General features: G+C 39.5%; 1 protein-coding gene and 1 long non-coding RNA gene across 7 annotated transcripts in view; one reads left to right on the forward strand and one right to left on the reverse strand.

Moving 5' to 3' along the window:
- The window catches only part of NELL1 (neural EGFL like 1), a 379,806-nt gene that overhangs the window by 159,583 nt on the left and 201,293 nt on the right, over nt 1-18,930 (forward strand). The gene's annotated exons all lie outside the window — the stretch shown is intronic.
- LOC309365278 lies at nt 350-17,128 on the reverse strand. Of its 3 annotated transcripts, XR_014165948.1 has the most exons (4): nt 17,042-17,114; nt 6,396-6,447; nt 3,335-3,629; nt 350-709 (listed from the first exon to the last, which is right to left on the reverse strand). It is a non-coding gene; the product is annotated as an uncharacterized lncRNA (long non-coding RNA). The 3 variants fall into 3 exon arrangements; XR_014165946.1 differs by lacking the exon at nt 6,396-6,447 and having other exon boundaries at nt 3,335-3,529; nt 17,042-17,128; XR_014165947.1 differs by lacking the exon at nt 6,396-6,447.

Consider the following 18,930-nt stretch of genomic DNA (forward strand, 5'->3'; position numbering starts at 1 on the left):
TTAACCTGAAGCACTATTTCTGGGTTAGCGGAGTCTGTAACCTGAAGCGTATGTAACCTGAAGCGTATGTAACCCGAGGTACCACTGTACTGGGATAGGGAGGACATCATGCATATGTCCCTACATTAATGGGGAAATAGGCTGGTGAGAATTCACATTTTGCTTTGTTGTGAACAAGCCGAGAGAGAGAGAGAGAGAGAGAGAGAGAGAGAGAGAGAGAGAGAGAGAGAATCACTTTTGTCTTAATTGAAATAATAATTTTGCAGTAATACATCCTTGATAGGTGATAGCTTATAAGTGTGAACAGTAGGTTAGGTCCTGCAGTACAGAAAAATCCATACAGTATTAATTGGTTCTGAGCACAACAAATATATATTTTCAAATTTCTTTTAAAATCTTGAGAATGGAAATGTCAACACAATGCAGCATTGCTTCAAGTTATCCTTCTCTTTCATTATAGTATCAAAGTTGCAGCTGCTAGTCCACCACCTGTTTGCAGAGGACATTGTTACCCCAGAGTGCATTGCTAATTGCATTTCACAGCATGAAAGGTCATTCCTTATAAAATGCTAACGTTTTGTGGCTGTTTAAATTGACAAGGTAATATACAGCATAAGGTAACACTGTAAAGCAATCACAAACTGTGAGCTGGTGTGCATTCTTCCCTTCCTGAAAGCTCGGGGTTTGCGAAGGTTACCTTTGGCAAGATCTGAAAAGAAGAAAGGTCTGATAAGTGAGGGGAAAAATTGAAGTTGTAGGATACAGTTTGGTAAATGCAAATATAGAGAACAAAAATATAGGCCTAGTAGAAGATAGGCAGAATTTTTTACCTCACGGTTATATTTTTCTAGTTTGAACTTAAGAAAACATTAAGGCAGAATTTTTTACCTCACAGTTATATTTTTTCTAGTTTGAACTTAAGAAAACATTAAGCTAAACACATGATTATGGTGATGAATTTAGATATTAATATGCTTTAACTGCTGTTGCTGCAGTGCTGTGCACAATTACCCACATATTCGTCCCACTAACTTAAGTAGGATTTATATACTGCTGTGTTGGTGATGGCAAAAAATATGTTGATGGCAGCATCCCCCACACTCTCAACCACCCCTGAACTGTGAACTCTTCAGTTAATGACCACCTTTGAAACAAATGTTGGTTGTTGTTTTCAGATTGGGGAAAGGTGCCAGTGTAGCAACCTCCATAGTCTGCAGCCCTTGAGGCACTTTCTTGGAAATAAGCCCGCTGCTGAAGTGTGGAATTGGTGTGCTGGACTGTAAAGAAGAATAGAGTCCAACCAGTTACATGCATCCAACTTGAAAATGAGAGATGTGTTGTAAAGAGGAAAACCCGGAGGGCTTTGTGATATGGTTGGATGTGGTAGATGATGCCTTGTTGATTGCAAAGAATGATTTGCATATATTGCCATCACTTTCCCCTTCTAAATGAAACTGCTGAATCTGGGCATGGCTAAAGAAAGCTTCACATTGAGCAGTGCTGCAACTGTAATCAGCAATAAAGTGCTAGCTACACACAGAGTAACGACAGACATCATTTTATGCTCCATTTTGAATTATTACTATTACTATTTTTATTATTCAATTTATATCCTGCCCTTCCTCTGGAAGGAACTGAGGGCAGCATGACTTTAAGATATTCACAACATTCAGAAATTAAGATATTCATAAATATGTCATATTTATATTTGTTGACTGATAGGCATGATTAGCTGCATGCCCAGGTGCTGTGACCTGCCATCCCATACCGTGTATGGAAATGAATGGCCACTTGTGACAGCATACTTTTTAGTGGCTCAAATTAGGCATCAACTTTATTGATTACAAATGTGTTTTTTGGATTAGGCATCTGCTGGTTAATTCACCAATGGGTTGAACCAGTGGTGAGGGAATCTTATGACATATATCAAATATATTTGTCTGAGTGCCCCCGTCTGGGGGCAGAAACACCTCCTCCAGGATCCCTTTAATGGGATACCCCATTCCCTTGGAAGGGCAGACAAAGGCTTATAACCTCCCATCCGACCCTAACTAAAGCTTTTACCCAATGCCTTATCCACTATCCAAGCCAACCCAAATACCTGCTCGCTGCCAAATCACTCACATCTGCAGCCAACACTTTAGCCCAACCACAATATCTTTCAATCAGACATCATTCCCTGATGCTGAGAACTGGATGTCACCCAGAGGGTCTCTTTATCAAACGTGATTTCAGGGTGCTGAATCTCCCAGCCACCTTACTGCTCCACCCTCTGCCTCATAGTCTGATTCACTTTCTTTCTTGCCCAGTTGATATGAGCTGGGTCAAGGATGTCATACCACTGCCTTGGTAGCAGAGGATGGTTCCAATCGATCAACCTCTGAGTTATGGGTCCAGTGCACACCCCAATTGTGCTTGCCCCTTGGTCCAGCTGCTATTGGCCAATCTGCAGTGGACCAAATTCAAAAGTTCCCAAGCTGGTGGGACAGGTTGTTAGTAGCTCCCATCATCTAGGGAATGCGACTGGCGGGATCTCGCCGTGCCACAAAACCACATAACCACTGAAGGTAAGTGGAATTACTACCTTTGTTCCTGCTCATGTACTGCTTTCATACCTTACAGCTACTGTTCATTGCTTTTGGTGATTTATTCATAGGATCATAGGAAGCTGCTGAGTCAAACATTGGACCATTATTTATTTATTTGCTTTGTGACATCTTTTTGTTGTACACTGCCTTGAAGGCCCCCTGTTTTGGTGGGTAGAAGGCAGCCTATAAAATTTTGATAAAAAGAATGTTTGGCTTATGTTCTTCCCGTTTACAAGTGTCTAATTTTCACTTCATTTCCCACTCTGCATAGATAGTTTTTATCTGCTCCTTTAGTGCCCCCACACTTTTGCAACCCTGAGGTTAAAAGCTTTCTTATGTCTTATTAATTTGCAATGATGTTTCAATTTTTAACACTAACTGTGCTCCTCTGATTAAATCATCACATTTCCACTGTATTTTCATAACAAGAACATAATTTAATTAATAGTAATAGATGCTTCCTGTGATAGGTGTTCTGAAACTACCCAAAATGGAATTTACATGCTTTGAATTGCATTCAGTATTCATTCCTGAACATACTACTTACTATAACCCTCTAGATAATTAAAAATAAATTCAGGTTTGTCAGGATTTTGAAGATCACTGTTTTGGATATTCTGGCATAAGTTTTCAACTGATGTATAACCTCAAAGTGAACTGAAGTGGGTGAAATACAACCATCAGCTATGTATGAGTAGATCTGATTGTAATTTACAACTAAGCTATGTGATCAACTTGTTGCTCACCTCTGTAGTAGTCTTGATGCCATATCCACATTCATGGATTCACTTGTGGGAGGGAGTAGTCCCAGCTATCTTGAAAGAGGCAGTGATACAAACACTCCTAGAAATATACATCTCAGGCTCATTAGCTTATGATAGCTACCAACTGCCTGGACTTGGTGGTGGACTTGATGAAGGCCAAGGAACTGACTTTGAATCCTGGTAAGGTGGAGATGATGGTGATATCAACAACAACAGCGACTATCATTGTTATTGTACCCTGCCCATCTGACTGGGTTGCCTCAGATGCTTTGGGTGGCTTCCAACAGAATAAACAAAAACAAAGCAGAACGTCACACATTAAAAGCTTTCCAATACTGGGCTGCCTTCAGATGTCTACAGAAGATCATATAATTATTTACTTCTTTGACATCTGATGGGATGGCATTCCACAGCACAGGCATCACTACTGAGAAGGCCCGTCATCTGGTTCCCTGTAACTTCTCACAATGAAGGAACCACTAGAAGGCCCTTGGAGCTGGACTTCAGTGTCTGGGCTGAACGATAGGGGCTGAAACACTCCTTCAGGTATACAGGGTCAAAGCCATTAAGGGCATTGTGCTCGGAAACATTGTGGGTGGGTGGTTCCTAAGCCTGTATAATTGGTCAGTTGCCTGTTTAGGATGGGATCATGCTCCCTTAGTCTGGAGATGTTCTTGGATCTATCTGTGACACTAGAGGCTTCCGGGTTGACGCGATCGGCTAATGGCGGATTCCCTCCGAGCTCCGGAGGGAATCGGCTCTGCTGAGGACGGGTCTTACCGTGCCGGCGACGCGGGGACCCTCAGAAACCACAGGCGCGGATGCCTGTGGACTTGGTGACTCGGTGGGCACCTTAAGCGCCCTCCTTGACAGTCGAAGAGCCTTTTTAAAGGCTGCGGAGAAGGTACGAGGAGTGGCGTGGTGCTGAGAGTAGACCGCTACCTCAGCGGAGCGAAGCCGCATGCCATTGCCGGAGAGCGTCAACTTTTTTCCTGACAATTGGACTGGAAACAAATACCCCGTAAGAAGAATGAAATTCGGATTTTAGAAGAAATTAATATCCTTAATCTGGAACGAACGGGGGGGTTGTGCTAAAGGGAAGTCCGCACCCCCCCTTTTATGTAGACAATTGGAAGTAAGGAACGAAAACCTAAGATCGGATTAAAAAATCTTTTTGTGCCTTTTTGGACTGACAAGAGATTCCATTAATTTGTGAGAATAAGTTTTTATCTTTTTATTTCAAAGCTGTGCTGGAGGGAAGAGGTGTTTTTTGAAAGTTTTTATGAACCCCCCCCCCTCCGGGACCCTGGAGTGTCCTGTATCAACTTAGCGCGAAAGAACTGTATCTTTATATCTCCCTGACATAGAGGTGTTACATTTAACTAGAAGGGACTGGAAATAAAGTAACAACAAGTAACAATAAAGTAAAGGACTGTTGGTGGGGAACTTTGAAAAATGGAAATCCCCCTAGGGGAAACCAGTGATATTACAATGGTTGCAGAAGGAAAACTACTAGCAGAAATAGAAAGAACTCTTTTTCTCGTGGGAACTTTACAAGAGCAAGAGATGGTTATGGAAAAGCAGCTTATGACCTTGATCTCTAAAACAAGCAACCCTGCTGATGGAAGTGAGGACTTGACCTTGAAAGATTTTACAACTGAACCAGAAAAAAACATCTTTGGAGCTGGTGGAAAAGGAGTCTGGAGGGAAAAAAGTGCAGGAATATGAACTTGTGCAGCCAGGGAACAGAGAACCCTTTTGGATTACAAGTTACAAGAGAAGAAAAGCAAAGGAGAAAGTCCATGGACACTATGGAGTTAAAGTCAAAGGAATAAAGAAACACAACTGGGACTTCCTCCTCTTTTCTGGCCTTGCTGACTGTGATCTGGGGGAACCTTTGGTAGAACCCTGGCAGCAAACCCGATTGGAATTTGATTGGAGAGAAGGTGAAGAGACTGTGTTTGACATCCCTCGAGACTTGGAGACCTACAAGAAGGACTACCAACAGAACAGGCAGAGAGAGACTCAAAGGGACTTAAAAGCCTCTGATGTGAGAAATCTGGGCTAAGAGTTCTACAAGAGGACAGTGATCTGGGAAGGGACAGATACCAGGGCAGGGAGGAAGGGGGAAAAAATCTCACTTCATCTTATGATTTTTGGGTTTTATAATTTTAATCTAGATTCTAATATGAAAAAGTGGAAATTTATGGTATAAGAACCTGGATCGATCTTAGAAAATGGATTTAATGTATATAAGAGAAGTAGATAATTAAATTGGGCCTAACAAAGGGAATTAAGTTTAAGTATAACAAGAATAGGTTTAAGGAGTGAAACAAGAACTTGCTGAATTACACAGGAGAATTGGGATGCATGGGTGGGTGGGTGGGGGGAAGTCAGGGAAAGAGGGTTATGAAAGAATCTATTTGTGTTCCTTTTTTCTTTTTTGTTTTGTGTTGTTTTAAAAATTTGAAAACTTAATAAAAATTTTAATAAAAAAATAAAAATATCTGTGACACTAGAAGCCCTGGTGACCTCAGTGACCAGGAGTGTGCTTTATCACCATTTAGCTGCCTGACTCAGTTCAAGGTGCTGGGTTTGGACCAGGATACCTGAGATATTTTCTCATCCGTTATATATCCAACAAATCACTGCACTCTGCAAGTGAGGGCCTTCTGCAGATGCCATCTTACCAGCAGGTCCATTCTTTATTGGACCTTTAGTTTTGTGTGCCAACCCTTTGGAATCCCCTCCCCTGAATATTAGACAGGTGCACTCTCTGTTGCCTTGTCAGCATCTACTGAAAATCTTCCTTTCCCAACAAGTCATTTAGCAAGAGATCTTTCCCAGTCTGCATCTGTATCCAAATTGTTTTTAAGATTACGGGGTTTTTTTTGCTTTATTTCCTGTTGTTTAATACCCTAGGGTTCATTGGAAGGAAGAATGGGGTATAATTTTAATAAATAATAAACAATTGTGTGATCTGCTTCTATTGATGTTCACTCTTATAACATTTTAGTTACTGTGGATGAAAAACTACACATACCGTGTACATTTCAGGTTGAATTGTATAATTTCAACAAAAAACATTTGCATGTCTGTAAGAATAAGAACAAAGACTCTCTTATTCTACCTGTATTAATATTTTCTAGCTGCTGAGGTTATGTTTGCATGGGTATCTTTTATCAAACACTTAATATGCCAAGGGAGAGAGATTTCTTTTATTTATGCAATTCATAAACAAAAAAATCAATTTGAGAATGCAACAACTTGTAAAGCTATGACGTGCCAGTTTTAGTGACACATTCTCTCACAAAGCTAAATAACATGTGACAAATTTATAGTGTTCTGAGAGTAACAGATGTATCAGATTGCAAAAGCAGTTGGAATAAAAGTTATTGCCAGCCCTAGGCTTTAGGGATTTTAAAATGGAGACATCTTATTCCCTGTCCTGTGCATCTCCTTGGAATTTGGCGCAACAAAACTGAGCAGAGTTTTGTACTAACTGTATAGAGGAGTAGCATCAGATATAAGATTCTGGTGCTTTTCATTACTACATGTGATAGTATTATTCTGATGGATGTCTGAAGCCAAAGGAGAGGCAGAATCAAATTTTATAAAACAGAATAAAGTGTAGTGTCTGCTTTCCATTATGTTCTGTTTTGTAACATTTTAGATAGTGTGGCAGAAATTTTACCTGCTTTGGTTCTCCTTCAATCTGAATTTTTTAGCTTAAGGAGAATTCCCAGTATGTTTGTTAGTACAGAAATGAATGACTTTCTCCCCTGTATTATTTGTTCTTAATTTTATCAAACTCTTAACATATCCATTTTTCTGTTAATCCAAATAGATTAGATAGATAGATAGATAGATAGATAGAGGTATAGATATATACAGTAGTTTTAATTCTAGCAATGATTAATGAACCTGGGCCATGTTTTTAGCTTTTGTTATTTTTATCTGTAAGCTGCCTTTAATCCATTTCAGGGAAACTGTCAGAGGCAGGGAATAATAATAAGATTAATAATAATAATAATAATAATAATAATGCCTTTTTCAAGTGGGCACCTGTGTGTTTTAAATCTCTGAAAAATAATGTTATCTTTCTGATCAGTGGTTTGATCAGGACACATGGGAATAATTTAAAGCAAGCAACTTCCATCCAAAAATACAAATCCTGTTAGAGGACCATGCCACAGTAAGTCAGTGCCTGCACATACCACTAAACCAACATTTCCAGGTTTATTAAAGCAAGATATGTGAGTTGTACGCAATTGCAGCCAGCCCCATTCTTGCCATTTTGCTCCTCCCTTCATGCAAGCGGCGAAATAAACCAGAATCCAGCACTTAGTTTCATATTACCATTGAAACTATTGTTAAGGACTTCACAATAAGGTTTGGTTATAAAAAAAATTGCTTAAAGTTTGAAAGAGTTTGACATACTTATCTTGATAAAAGAATGGGAATATGTTGATAATTTTCATGATTTGAAAAGTGCAACTGTGGTTCAACTCTTTTCACAGAGGTTAGGACAAAGTAGCAGAGGAGTTAAAGCACAAAAGGAAATTTATATGTTTAAAAGTTCATCACAGGGGCAGACTGCCCAGCAACTGCCTTTCTGTGTAGTGGATGAACCTTCCTTGGGGTCTAAAACTGGGTAAACATAAACATTTTAGTTACAGGTCACTTCTATCCAAAACCAGAATAATGGAAGAAATGACTCAGCATTCTTATTTTGTAACTCTGGAGACCACACAGAGGGATTTTGTGCATTTATAAATGTTTTTATTGTACCCGCACATTTGTACAAACATTTATAAAGAGATATGGGTTTGCCCAGTTCTTTCTGTGATAGTACTCACTGGTACAGAGTACCATCACTTCTGTTTTTGCTACACAAGACAGCCATTTTGTGCTGGCCTGTCATACTTTTATCAAGATATGACTACCAGCATAAAACAAAACAAAAAAGCACTGAGCCTACCCAACTATCACTATCACATTTAAATTTCCAATTTCCCCATTTATACCTTGATTTGTAATTTTTATGAATGTTATTTAAGCTACTGATATTTTAAAAAGAACTCTTTTGTACTAGGTTCTTTTTGGCTTATTTTCTACTTTGGCCTCCTTATACCTGTTTCAGGCCTTCCTTTTCTTTCTTTTTTTTGCACAACAGCATTTTGTTCCCATTTAAAGAATCTGATAAACAAATGTGATGGCATTAATCTTCAATGTTTAGACATATCCAGAGGTGTAGAATTACATCTTGTCAGACTGAAAGGTTAGCTGGCAGGAATACCATCTTCCTTTTCTGACCTAATAATTCTTGCAATTTTGTTGTGGGTGTTACCCAGTTCCTATAATGCACTTTCAAGGTCATTCCGCTTCAGTGGTGGTAAGAAAATGTGATTTTCTAGAGAGCTTTACAATTGTCTTCAATTAAAATGCTTCATAAATAGCAGCTGCATATGTTCTCAATCCTTGATATAATGCTTTGAGATACAAATATGAGCTTTTCTTTCTTTCTTTCTTTCTTTCTTTCTTTCTTTCTTTCTTTCTTTCTTTCTCTCTCTCTCTCTCTCTCTCTCTCTCTCTCTCACACACACACACACACACACACACAATCACAGTCCCTCTATGCAAAACATTTGCCAATTTCCCTTCATATCTTCATTTTGATTACTGTGTCTGTCTCATTCATCTTTGTCATTTTTGCCCCCCAGGCTTTAACAGAGAGATTGCAATTGGGTGCCTTCATTGTATTTATTGCTGAAACAGGGGTATAAGGCATGAATATGCAACTGCATCTGCAAATGTAAGGACAACCTGAACATTTGTAAATGTAGTCTCTTAATTCACATATTGAGAAATCACACAGTTTTACAACCCAGTTCTAATGATATGGATGGCAACAGTGCACAGAGTGTCTTAAACTACAGGCATATCCTATCTGCACAGTGCAGAGCAAGGTGGCAAGTTGCAATTCCCTTATTATCAGCAATGGTGTGGATGGTGTTCTTAGTGGTGTGGTGAGTAAAACATGATTTTAACATAGCATGTTATACTCAGTATGTCCATTCCACATCTGCAGCTCTTTATGTTCAGTGTAACAACTTTGAATGATTTGACTATGCTGTATCCAGCAGTAGTGCAATAAGCCATTCAGTTGTGAAGGCAACCCTGTTTAGGGAAGTTTTTTGATATTTACTGCTGTATTGTTTTTAACACTTGATTGGAAGCCGCCCAGAGTGGCTGGGGAAACTCAGCCAGATGGGCAGGGTATAAATAAATTATTATTATTATTATTATTATTATTATTATTATTATTATTATTATTATTATTATTATTCTTAGTGACCAGAACTCTCTTACACTAAAGTGATGACCAGGTGAATATTCAGTCATGCTGCACTGTAGAAATTTTTGAAGTTGTGCTGTCACTGAGCAGTAGAAACAATTTCTAAAACTTAGCCAAATGCCTAATCTGTGGTTGTGCTTAGATTAAATATGAGTAATAGTCATTTTTCCTCTTACGTTACCAATGAAACAATATAAAGCATTGGTGAACGTGGGAGGGGGCATTCAAAATGAATAATTTCTGTTTAAATTAAAATTTAGAAAAATTGGTCATGGGATGCAACTTTATGGGTGAAATGGTCAAGGAGAATGAGTCTGATGCGGTATCTGAGGATGCTAAAGAATGCGTGGAAATAGAAGAAGTTTTCAAACTTGTTTTTGTCTTTCACAGATGTTTTAAGCAGATGTGGAACTGTGTAGAAAGCAAGTTCTCCTCCCCCCCCAATATCTTAAACCAAGAGGAAAAACGTATTACAGCTTTTTCAGAAATTGTTGTTAACTTTCACCTTGTCTGCAGTTGCACAGACCCAAAGAATCCCTTAAGGCCCTTGAACTATGCACTCAAGGAAGTAAAAACATCAGTGAAAAATGTGGAGTTACCTTATGCATTCCTAACACCATCTGCCAACAAGACAAATGAAGAAAAGCACACTGTGCTCCTTCAGGCCTTGTTACTTTGGTGATTTTAAAAGTGAGCTTAAGGGAGATGTTAAAGATTGCACCTTTTCTGACTATCCTTCTTTAGATAACCTTTGAAAACCATTGGAATCTGTCTACAGTCATTTGGAGTAAGACTACTTGTTACTGTGGCAATGCATTCTCCCCTCCATTTGGTTTGGGGGCACTGATGATACCTCAGATTCTGAAGGTCAGGCTCGCCACAATGTTATGCAGCTTACGTTAACCTGTTACCCTTTAGGTAACTTTATTTGCTTCTTGGTTTTGCAGCCTCTCCAGCTGAATCAATGCTATTGTGAAAAGGTCAGCCACATTTTGAAGAGTCTTCACTTTGTAATGGAATGCAATGCAGAGTTTGCAAGCTTTATTTCACACAAGAATCAATTTGAAGCCCCTTACTGACGTGGATGTGTGGTTTTCCTCTAATGATTTTTCTGTTAATATCAAATTTGTGTGAACCACAGCACATCTTTTTTTCTGATAAGGAACTCATTGCTTGACAACAGTATCCAAATTTACCCTTCAAAGTAATCAGCATGTTGTTTCATTTTGGTTTTGTTGTTGAGGTTATTCTGCATAAAAGGCCCATGTAGGAAGAAATGAATGAAAAGGGCCTGTGTGAAGTTTTAGTGATTACAGACCTAAATATTTTCCTTGGGGGAAGGGGAAGTTGATTGGAGAGTATTTTTCTGTGCTCTCCCCTCATCTAGGCTGACATACTAGGTATTCATTAATTATCATGGGATAATTCCTGAGGAGGGATAATGAATCACCCTCTTACAGTAAGTTTTCAAGTACACAGGAATTTGTGTGAAGGCAAACGGAATGGCTCTTCCATATTTTTTAAACAAAATTGATATGCAGGGTAAATTGTGCGTGCTCATCATTTTATATGTGTTAAGGATAAATTTGATGGTGTCACCCTCTGATGCTTCTCTTTATTAGCCATAATGTTCTTTTCATATTCAGTTTAAAATTTTATTAACTTTTTTTTTGTAAAACATTTTTATTCAATTTTCCATTATAATAGATGTCATGAACCTGGGGGTCCCTAAGCTCTCTTTCATTTTGCAGTGTCGGAAATAGGCCCCTGCAGGGGGAGAAGTGCAGAACCAGGGGTAGTTAATCCAGGACACATGTGGGAAAGTGAGCTATATTCAAGCTGTGGGCCATATTTTAAGTGAATGTGTTTTGGAATGGGTTATGGGAATTTCACATAGCTTGCGATGTATTTGGCTATTGTTTTGGTGAAGTTCTGTACCTCAGTCCTTCTTTCATTCATGCACTGTATGGATCCATGCATCCATGTTTTGTATTGAGTGTTTTTATCTGATTTTGGTATCAAAAGTGCTTTTGATTATTTTGAGATTTAAAGCGCTTAACATTGACTGAACAGTATCATGTTGTTGTGCTTAGTGATAAATAAATGAAACTGCTTTAAAAAAAAAAATTCAGAGATCTAGCTGTGTAATTTGGAAATGTCACAGCATTCTCTCAGCTTTCATATTTGCCCAGGCTCTCCAGGCTTTCTGAGACTCAAAAATTGGTTGTCTGGCTTTTGTTTTTACTTGTGAGGTATTATTGCATTGTTTAATTTCTGACCGTTTATGTACTGAATCAAACTTACAGACATATGTATGTTCATCTACTAACTAGTCTGAGAGTTAGTGCTATCTTTGCCAGAAATACTTACATAGCTGTGTGAAATGCTTTGGCCAGAAGGCAAGTGAGTTATCATCTGTTAAGCCATTTGGTGCTTCAGGGGACAAACTGTGCTAATGCTGTTAGAACCACACTGAAGTCAGATGCTTGTATTTGATATTTTTGTTTAATGCTACACTTTTTAAACCTTGGGGGGTGTTTTGCTGTGTGCCAGTTATATCTCTCAGGCTGTTTTTATGGCTTCTTTCCAATATGATCTTAATGAATATAAGAAGATATCGAACCACTTTTCTGTATAAGTAAATGTGCTGATTAACTGTGGAGGTATTTCTGTTTATCAGCCGTGTGTGTGTGTGTGTGTGTGTGTGTGTATCCCTCAACAGACAAGATATACAACCTCCCAAGCAACATACATTAGAATCCCCATTTTCTAAACCATAGCTGTGTAAAGTTCTATTTCTTATTAATTCACAGCTTATTCTGCTATGGTATAGCATATTCTGTTTTTTTATTATTAATTTGCAGACTATTCCATTATTGTAACTGCAAGAAAATAGCACTTCCTTTTAGTGAATCTCTGATCTGATTGTTTTGCGTGTGTTACGCTGCACTATTTGTATAAATAAATTTGTACTTGCACAAAGTACACACAATGTACTATTTGTATTTATATCAGTATGAGTGCTCATAAAACTGGAGTTAATTTTAGCCTTGTTATTTGCATCAGTTGTATCCTTCATATATTTTATTTTGGAAGCACTGCACACTGAAAAACATTCTACTTAATTTAATGATCTAACTTAAGTCTCGGTTATTTTGTTCATACTCTAGAAAATGAATTTAAATAGGTAAATGTGTGAGATGCACTAAAAACAGGAGCTGAAACTGGAAGATATTTATGAATAGTACTCATGATGGCTTTTAAGATGTCATTGCTAATAATGAGATGTTAAGGTACCACTACACTGGCAAGTGGAAGCAGCATGCAATAGGCAAAAGTGTAGCAAGCTCTGTTAAGTTAGGTAAACCATCAACTTGCCCAGAGGTAAATCATACATGGTTCTGTTTTCTTCTCACTGTGGCAGAATGTGTTTTGCAGGCAGCTGTTACCTCGGTAGAGTCCTGGACAGACTTCCATAATTTGACCCCATTAGTTTTATATGGCAGCCCGCCAGGAGCTTGGTTAATCTTCTGTTTCTGCACTCTGCTTGGCCTTGCAAATACAGCACGATTGTTAAAACTGGAACATTATCAACAACAATCCCAGTGGGCTGCTGTTTATTTAGTATCTCGCAAATGGTGCAGACCAGGTTTTAGGCTTTTTTCTCTTCTTCCCCCTTTTGGTTGCTCCATTATGAATGTTAATTGTTGGGACTTAGGCTGTGGCATTCTGGATCAGTGCAGCAGCAGGCTGCATTTATTTAAAATGACATAATCATCATTATTTTTTTTGGTCAGGATCTACCTCTCTTAACTGCCACAACATATTGGCTACACATAACAATGAACCAGCCTTTCTGATGTGGTTTATCGGGAATAAACAGTGTGCTAGTGCATACTGCCAAATTGCTCCTGCTTCACTCTTCCCCTGGTATGAGTGGAATAAACAAACCAGGAAAGCTGGTTACATCCAAACCAAGGATTATGGTTTCTTCTCCCTACCAAACTATGATCACTAGCTAACTTTAACCAATGGTCTGTTGTTGGCTTAATTATTGCACCTTGTTTGGCAGCAAAAACAACAACCCCAACTCTGATTGGATGTAATGGGAAGCCAAGGGTCCCTAGTTTGTTTATCCTGCTTGTACCAAGGGAGAGACAAAGCAAGAGTAATTGGTCAGTGTACACTAGCATGCTGCTGATTCCTGATAAACTACCACAAGCTGTCATGGTGTGGCAGAAAAGTAGAACTTTTTTCATTCCCCCTTATTCCGCTTTATTCCTTTCCATGCCATCTTTAATTATTTACTATAGTAAACCTGAGATCTAAATAGCAAGTGGAATACCATGTCCCCATTTGCTTCTCTAGGCCTTTACCTTCCCACCATTCTTAAAGGTTAGCTGGCACTCCAGAATGGCATGTGATTGTTTGTGTGGATGTACTGTCCACTTAAAGGATGCAGGTGGCGCTGTGGTCTAAACCACAGAGCCTAGGGCTTGCCAATCAGAAGGTTGGTGGTTTGAATCCCTGCGATGGGGTGAGTTCCCGTTGCTCAGTCCCTGCTCCAACCTAGCAGTTTGAAAGCACACCAGTGCAAGTAGATAAATAGGGACCACTCTGATGGGAAGGTAAATGGTGTTTCCATGCGTTGCTCAGGTTTTGCCAGAAGCGGCTTAGTCATGCTGGCCACATGACCCGGAAAAACTGTCTGCGGACAAACATTTGCTCCCTCGGCCAGTAAAACGAGATGAGCACTGCAAACCCAAAGTCGTTCGCGACTGGACTTAACTGTCAGGGATCCTTTACCTTTACCTTTACTGTCCACTTACAGCAGGAATTTCAGCTGGTATTCCTGCATTTGGTTATAATTGTGGCTAATAAGCAGAAGAACTGGTTTTGTGGGGTTTTTTGGTTGTTTTTTTCCATTCATTTAAGAAAAAGTAAGGCTTCCCCTTAATTTAAACACTTCAGGTCAGTGGTCAGTATCCAACAAAGTGATTCTGGTAGTGCAACAATTTTTTGCTTGCACTATGGAACGAGAGTCCCATGGACTGCAAGAAGATCAAACCTATCCATTCTTAAGGGAATCAGTCCTGAATGCTCACTGGAAGGACAGATCCTGAAGCTGAGGCTACAATACTTTGGCCACCTCAGGAGAAGAGAAGACCCCTGGAAAAGTCCCTGATGTTGGGAAAGATTGAGGGCACAAAGAGAAGGGGACGATAGAGGACGAGATGGTTGGACAATGTTCTCGAAGCTACCAGCATAAGTTTGACTAAACTGCGGGAGGCAGTGGAAGACAGGAGTGTCTGGCATGCTCTGATCCATGGGGTCATGAAGAGTCGGACACAACTAAACGACTAAACAACAACAACCATGGAACAAGACCTCCCTCTCCTCTTGCAGTGCACCCCACGCCTTCCCCAAATCTGCTTCAGAGAGTTGGGGAAAATCCCAGAACAGATTCAGGGACCATGCAGGGAGAAGATAGGGAAGGGAAGTTCCATTGCACAGCTGAAAGTCCTTGCATTAGCAGAGATACAGTACTTGATTGGATACTGCCCATTATGAGTGATCTACCTTACAAATTGTTGTAAACTTCATTGGGATTTGTATGGAAGACCATATAAAAATATTTTAAATAAATTAAATGGCAAGATGGGAATTATACTGGCATCTACTAGAGTTGTCCAGTAATGAATTAATATTGCTTAAAGAGTTTAGATTAATTATGGATTACCGTAAATGTTCATTCCAATTCCTGTGCGTTCTAGTTTTAGGCCTTTTAATATTTAAATACTGTGGTTGACCTGCATGGCAGTGTGCAAGTTCAAGGAAGTAAGGATGATTTTAATATTAGCCTAAGATATAGCAGGGTATGGGGGGGCAGGCGGGGGGAGAGATTACATATGCTTGGAAAGCAAGAAACCACACTGTTAATGTAAAACTGCAAAGTGTTTGAAAAAGTTTGAATTTGAGAAGTAATAATTGTGAAGCAGAGAATTGCAAGAGAATCATGAGGCAGAATGTAAGCTGATGCCTATGAGGTAGGGGATACACTTGACCTTTCTGAAAAGAAGTCTGCGCATCTGCATTTCTGCATATTTGTTACCTTTTAGTATGCCTTTGCCTATTGTTTTCAAACTTTGTTGTATTTTATATCAAAGTGTAGCTGCTTCCTGTACTCCAAAATCAAATCACATACGTATGTGCTGTTCTGGAGGTTCAGCCAATTTCGAGGGCTTGGGAGGGACGACGGAAAGTGTGAGGGAGCTCATTGCACAAGCAGAAGACCTTGCACAGTGCTCTTGCTCACAGGACTGTCAGGTGTGCGTGCAGGAGCCCTGTGACCAATAGGACTTTGCAGGTCTGGAGCCTTCCTAAGTTTGTTCTGAAGAGGCAAAGCGCGGCCTCACAGGTGAGGCCAATTGGTAACTCACAGCACCTGGTGGCAAGAGCTGGGAAGGGATTTAAGGTGAGCATTTCCCTTCGGCTCTTTGCCACAGCAACACGCTTCCTGCCTTGCTGCGTTTGGCTTCCTGATCCTCGGACCCCTGACTTCATGACTCCTTTCTTCCTGACCCTTGGACCCTTGGCTTCTTGACTCCCAGCTCTCCGACCCTCAGACTCTTGACTCCTGGATTCTGGACCCCCTGGCTTCTGGACCCCCATTCCTGCTCCCACCCCTGACGTCCTTCTGGGACTTTGATCGCCCGTGAACCGTATTGTGACAAAGACACATTAGGTGAATACAACATTATGTATTTAGAAGACATCCAAAGCAATTGATGGTTTATGTTTCACATATGGCAGAGGGAAGGGCATTCCACAGTGTCGGGTCAGTGGCAGAAAATGGCTGTTTTGGGGTTACCACTCTGAAATATTTTGAAGGGTGTGACGCCATGTCTAAAGCTTTGCCTGACCTAAGTCATTGGTCTTCAGCTGGTGAGTCTTATCTGAGATGGGTTTCAGCAGTGGTACTACCACTATGCAAATGTATGATATAAATTAAGAAATGGACTCCCAAATGCATGTTTGAGTTAACAGTGGTTCTCTGGTCTGAAAAGGTTGAAGGCTACTCATCTAAGTGATTTTAAAGATCCAAGTAGGCACAAAGGATCTTTCAGGTAAGCTGGACCCAATTTGTTTATGGCTTTATACGGTCCTTTTTTTCTTTCAAACAATATGTTTAAGGGTACTCTCATTTTCCTACTCAAATTGAAATACTGCCCCTCAATGAGACCAAACTTAGATTCACAAAATGTTTAGGGGTATGCGTACCCCTGCGTACCCCCCCAAAAAAGCACTGACTTTATATGTTAGCAACAAACCTTGAACATGGCTAGTAGCTGACTGGTAGTCAGTGCAGGTCCTTCAGTGCATGTGCTGTACTCAACAACCTGGCCACAGCTACTGGCTACAGTTTCTGAAGCAGTCTCAAGGATAGTCCCACATAAAGTGCATTACAATAGTCTAATTATGAGGTTACCGATGCATGAATCATAGTGGACAACCTATCTCTAACTAGAAAATAGCATAGTTGACGTATTAACAAAAGCTGAAAAGATGTGTCCCTTGCCCTCCAGATCACATGGCGTTTCAGGGACAAAGATGCATCTAAGAGCCAAACCCCAACCTAACCTATTCCTTCAGAGGGAGTGAAACCCTGTCCAGGCCTGATAAACTCCCCAACACATAGATTGTCTGTCTTATGATTTTGTCTGTTGACCTTCAGTTTGTTGGTCCTTATGGATCAGGCTAGATTGGGAATTTCCAGCTTGGTGCATATACCGGTAGTCTGTTTTTCTCCTTGTTGTGTTTTTGTGTGCGCCCTTCATAGAGATGTGGATATCTGAGTGCAGAGCTATATTTTTTGGATAAGAAACTGAAGTCTGCAAAATGCATAAATTTTTGCATATATGTGTATTAATATGGTATAAAGGAGGCATGGCATAGTATCTACATTTGACTTTGTTTGTTAAAATGTATTATATTACTTGATAATTTTTATAAAACATCATTAAAAGAGCCTTCATGTACAAAAGTGAAAATATGCCGTTCAGTTTACGTGAGAATATAATTTGTGCATTCTTTGCAGAATATACACAGTCCATAGCAAAAATGTACAATGTAATGCATTTGTGATTTAGCATAATGATAGATCTCAGCTGCATGAATTACACCTCCAGGCTGTTATGTGGTGTGCTGTAATTTCATTGCGATAATTAAATCATCCATGAAACAAAACAAAATACCAAACTCAACACATGTTAATCTAATGCATTTATAAGATATTATTTATTTATGTGTGTGTGAGAAGAAATGTAAATTAAAAGTTGCAAATGCTACTGAAAGTCATGCATAAAGCTTTCAATCCAGTTTAAGAAGATGGTGTGATGAACAGTTGGAAAAATTAAGTACAAAGCTTTGTTCAATGGCCTGTATTGATAAATTATTACCAGTTAATTAATACATCACTATCCTGATGCCAGTTCTTTTTGCAGTGATGGGTCAACATCTGAAAGGCACGCAGGAATAATCTTTAATATTTTTGAAGAGTGGCCTAGATGGCCATAGGATATCTGTGTTTCTTCCATACCATGACCATCAAAAGTAGTTATTGACTAGCTTGTAATTAAGGATACTGGTGCAGCACACTTACCCAGTATTACTTTTTCTGGAACTTACAAAGCCAAGTGCCACTCCCAGAGGATCCCTGAAGATGCCTGGCATCCTCATCAATATCATTTTGCATTCCTTATATAAATAGATGCTCCAAAATTATTGTTTCTAAATGATGTACTATTACAGTCAGAAATGGACCTGAAGATCCCCTGCAAACAAGCAAACCAGATAAGCAACTAACTTCCTGTTATAATCATGCAATTCTGAAATTCCCCCTTCTCACATGGTTCCTATTCATTCTTAAACATCATTTGACTAGCTTATAAGTTTTACTGATTGTTGGATATGGATGGAATAACCAAAATTCCCTATGTTATTTGCACTTATTACAAATAATGCCTTCTGTACTGAATTCAACTAACAAGCTCTGTCAGGGAGTTCTCCCCTGTCCCTGCCCCCCATGCATACCCCATGTACCCCCAAAATAGCTCAGGGTTGGGTGTTAGGAGAAACCCCAGAACAACAGGTGTGGGAAGGGAAGGAGCTGCAATGCTTGCCCCAATAGAACAGTTACCTTAGTGTGACGTTGAATTCC

This window comes from Podarcis melisellensis (genome assembly GCF_964234715.1).
Source record: "Podarcis melisellensis genome assembly, chromosome: 1".
NCBI classification, from domain to species: Eukaryota; Metazoa; Chordata; class Lepidosauria; order Squamata; family Lacertidae; genus Podarcis; species Podarcis melisellensis.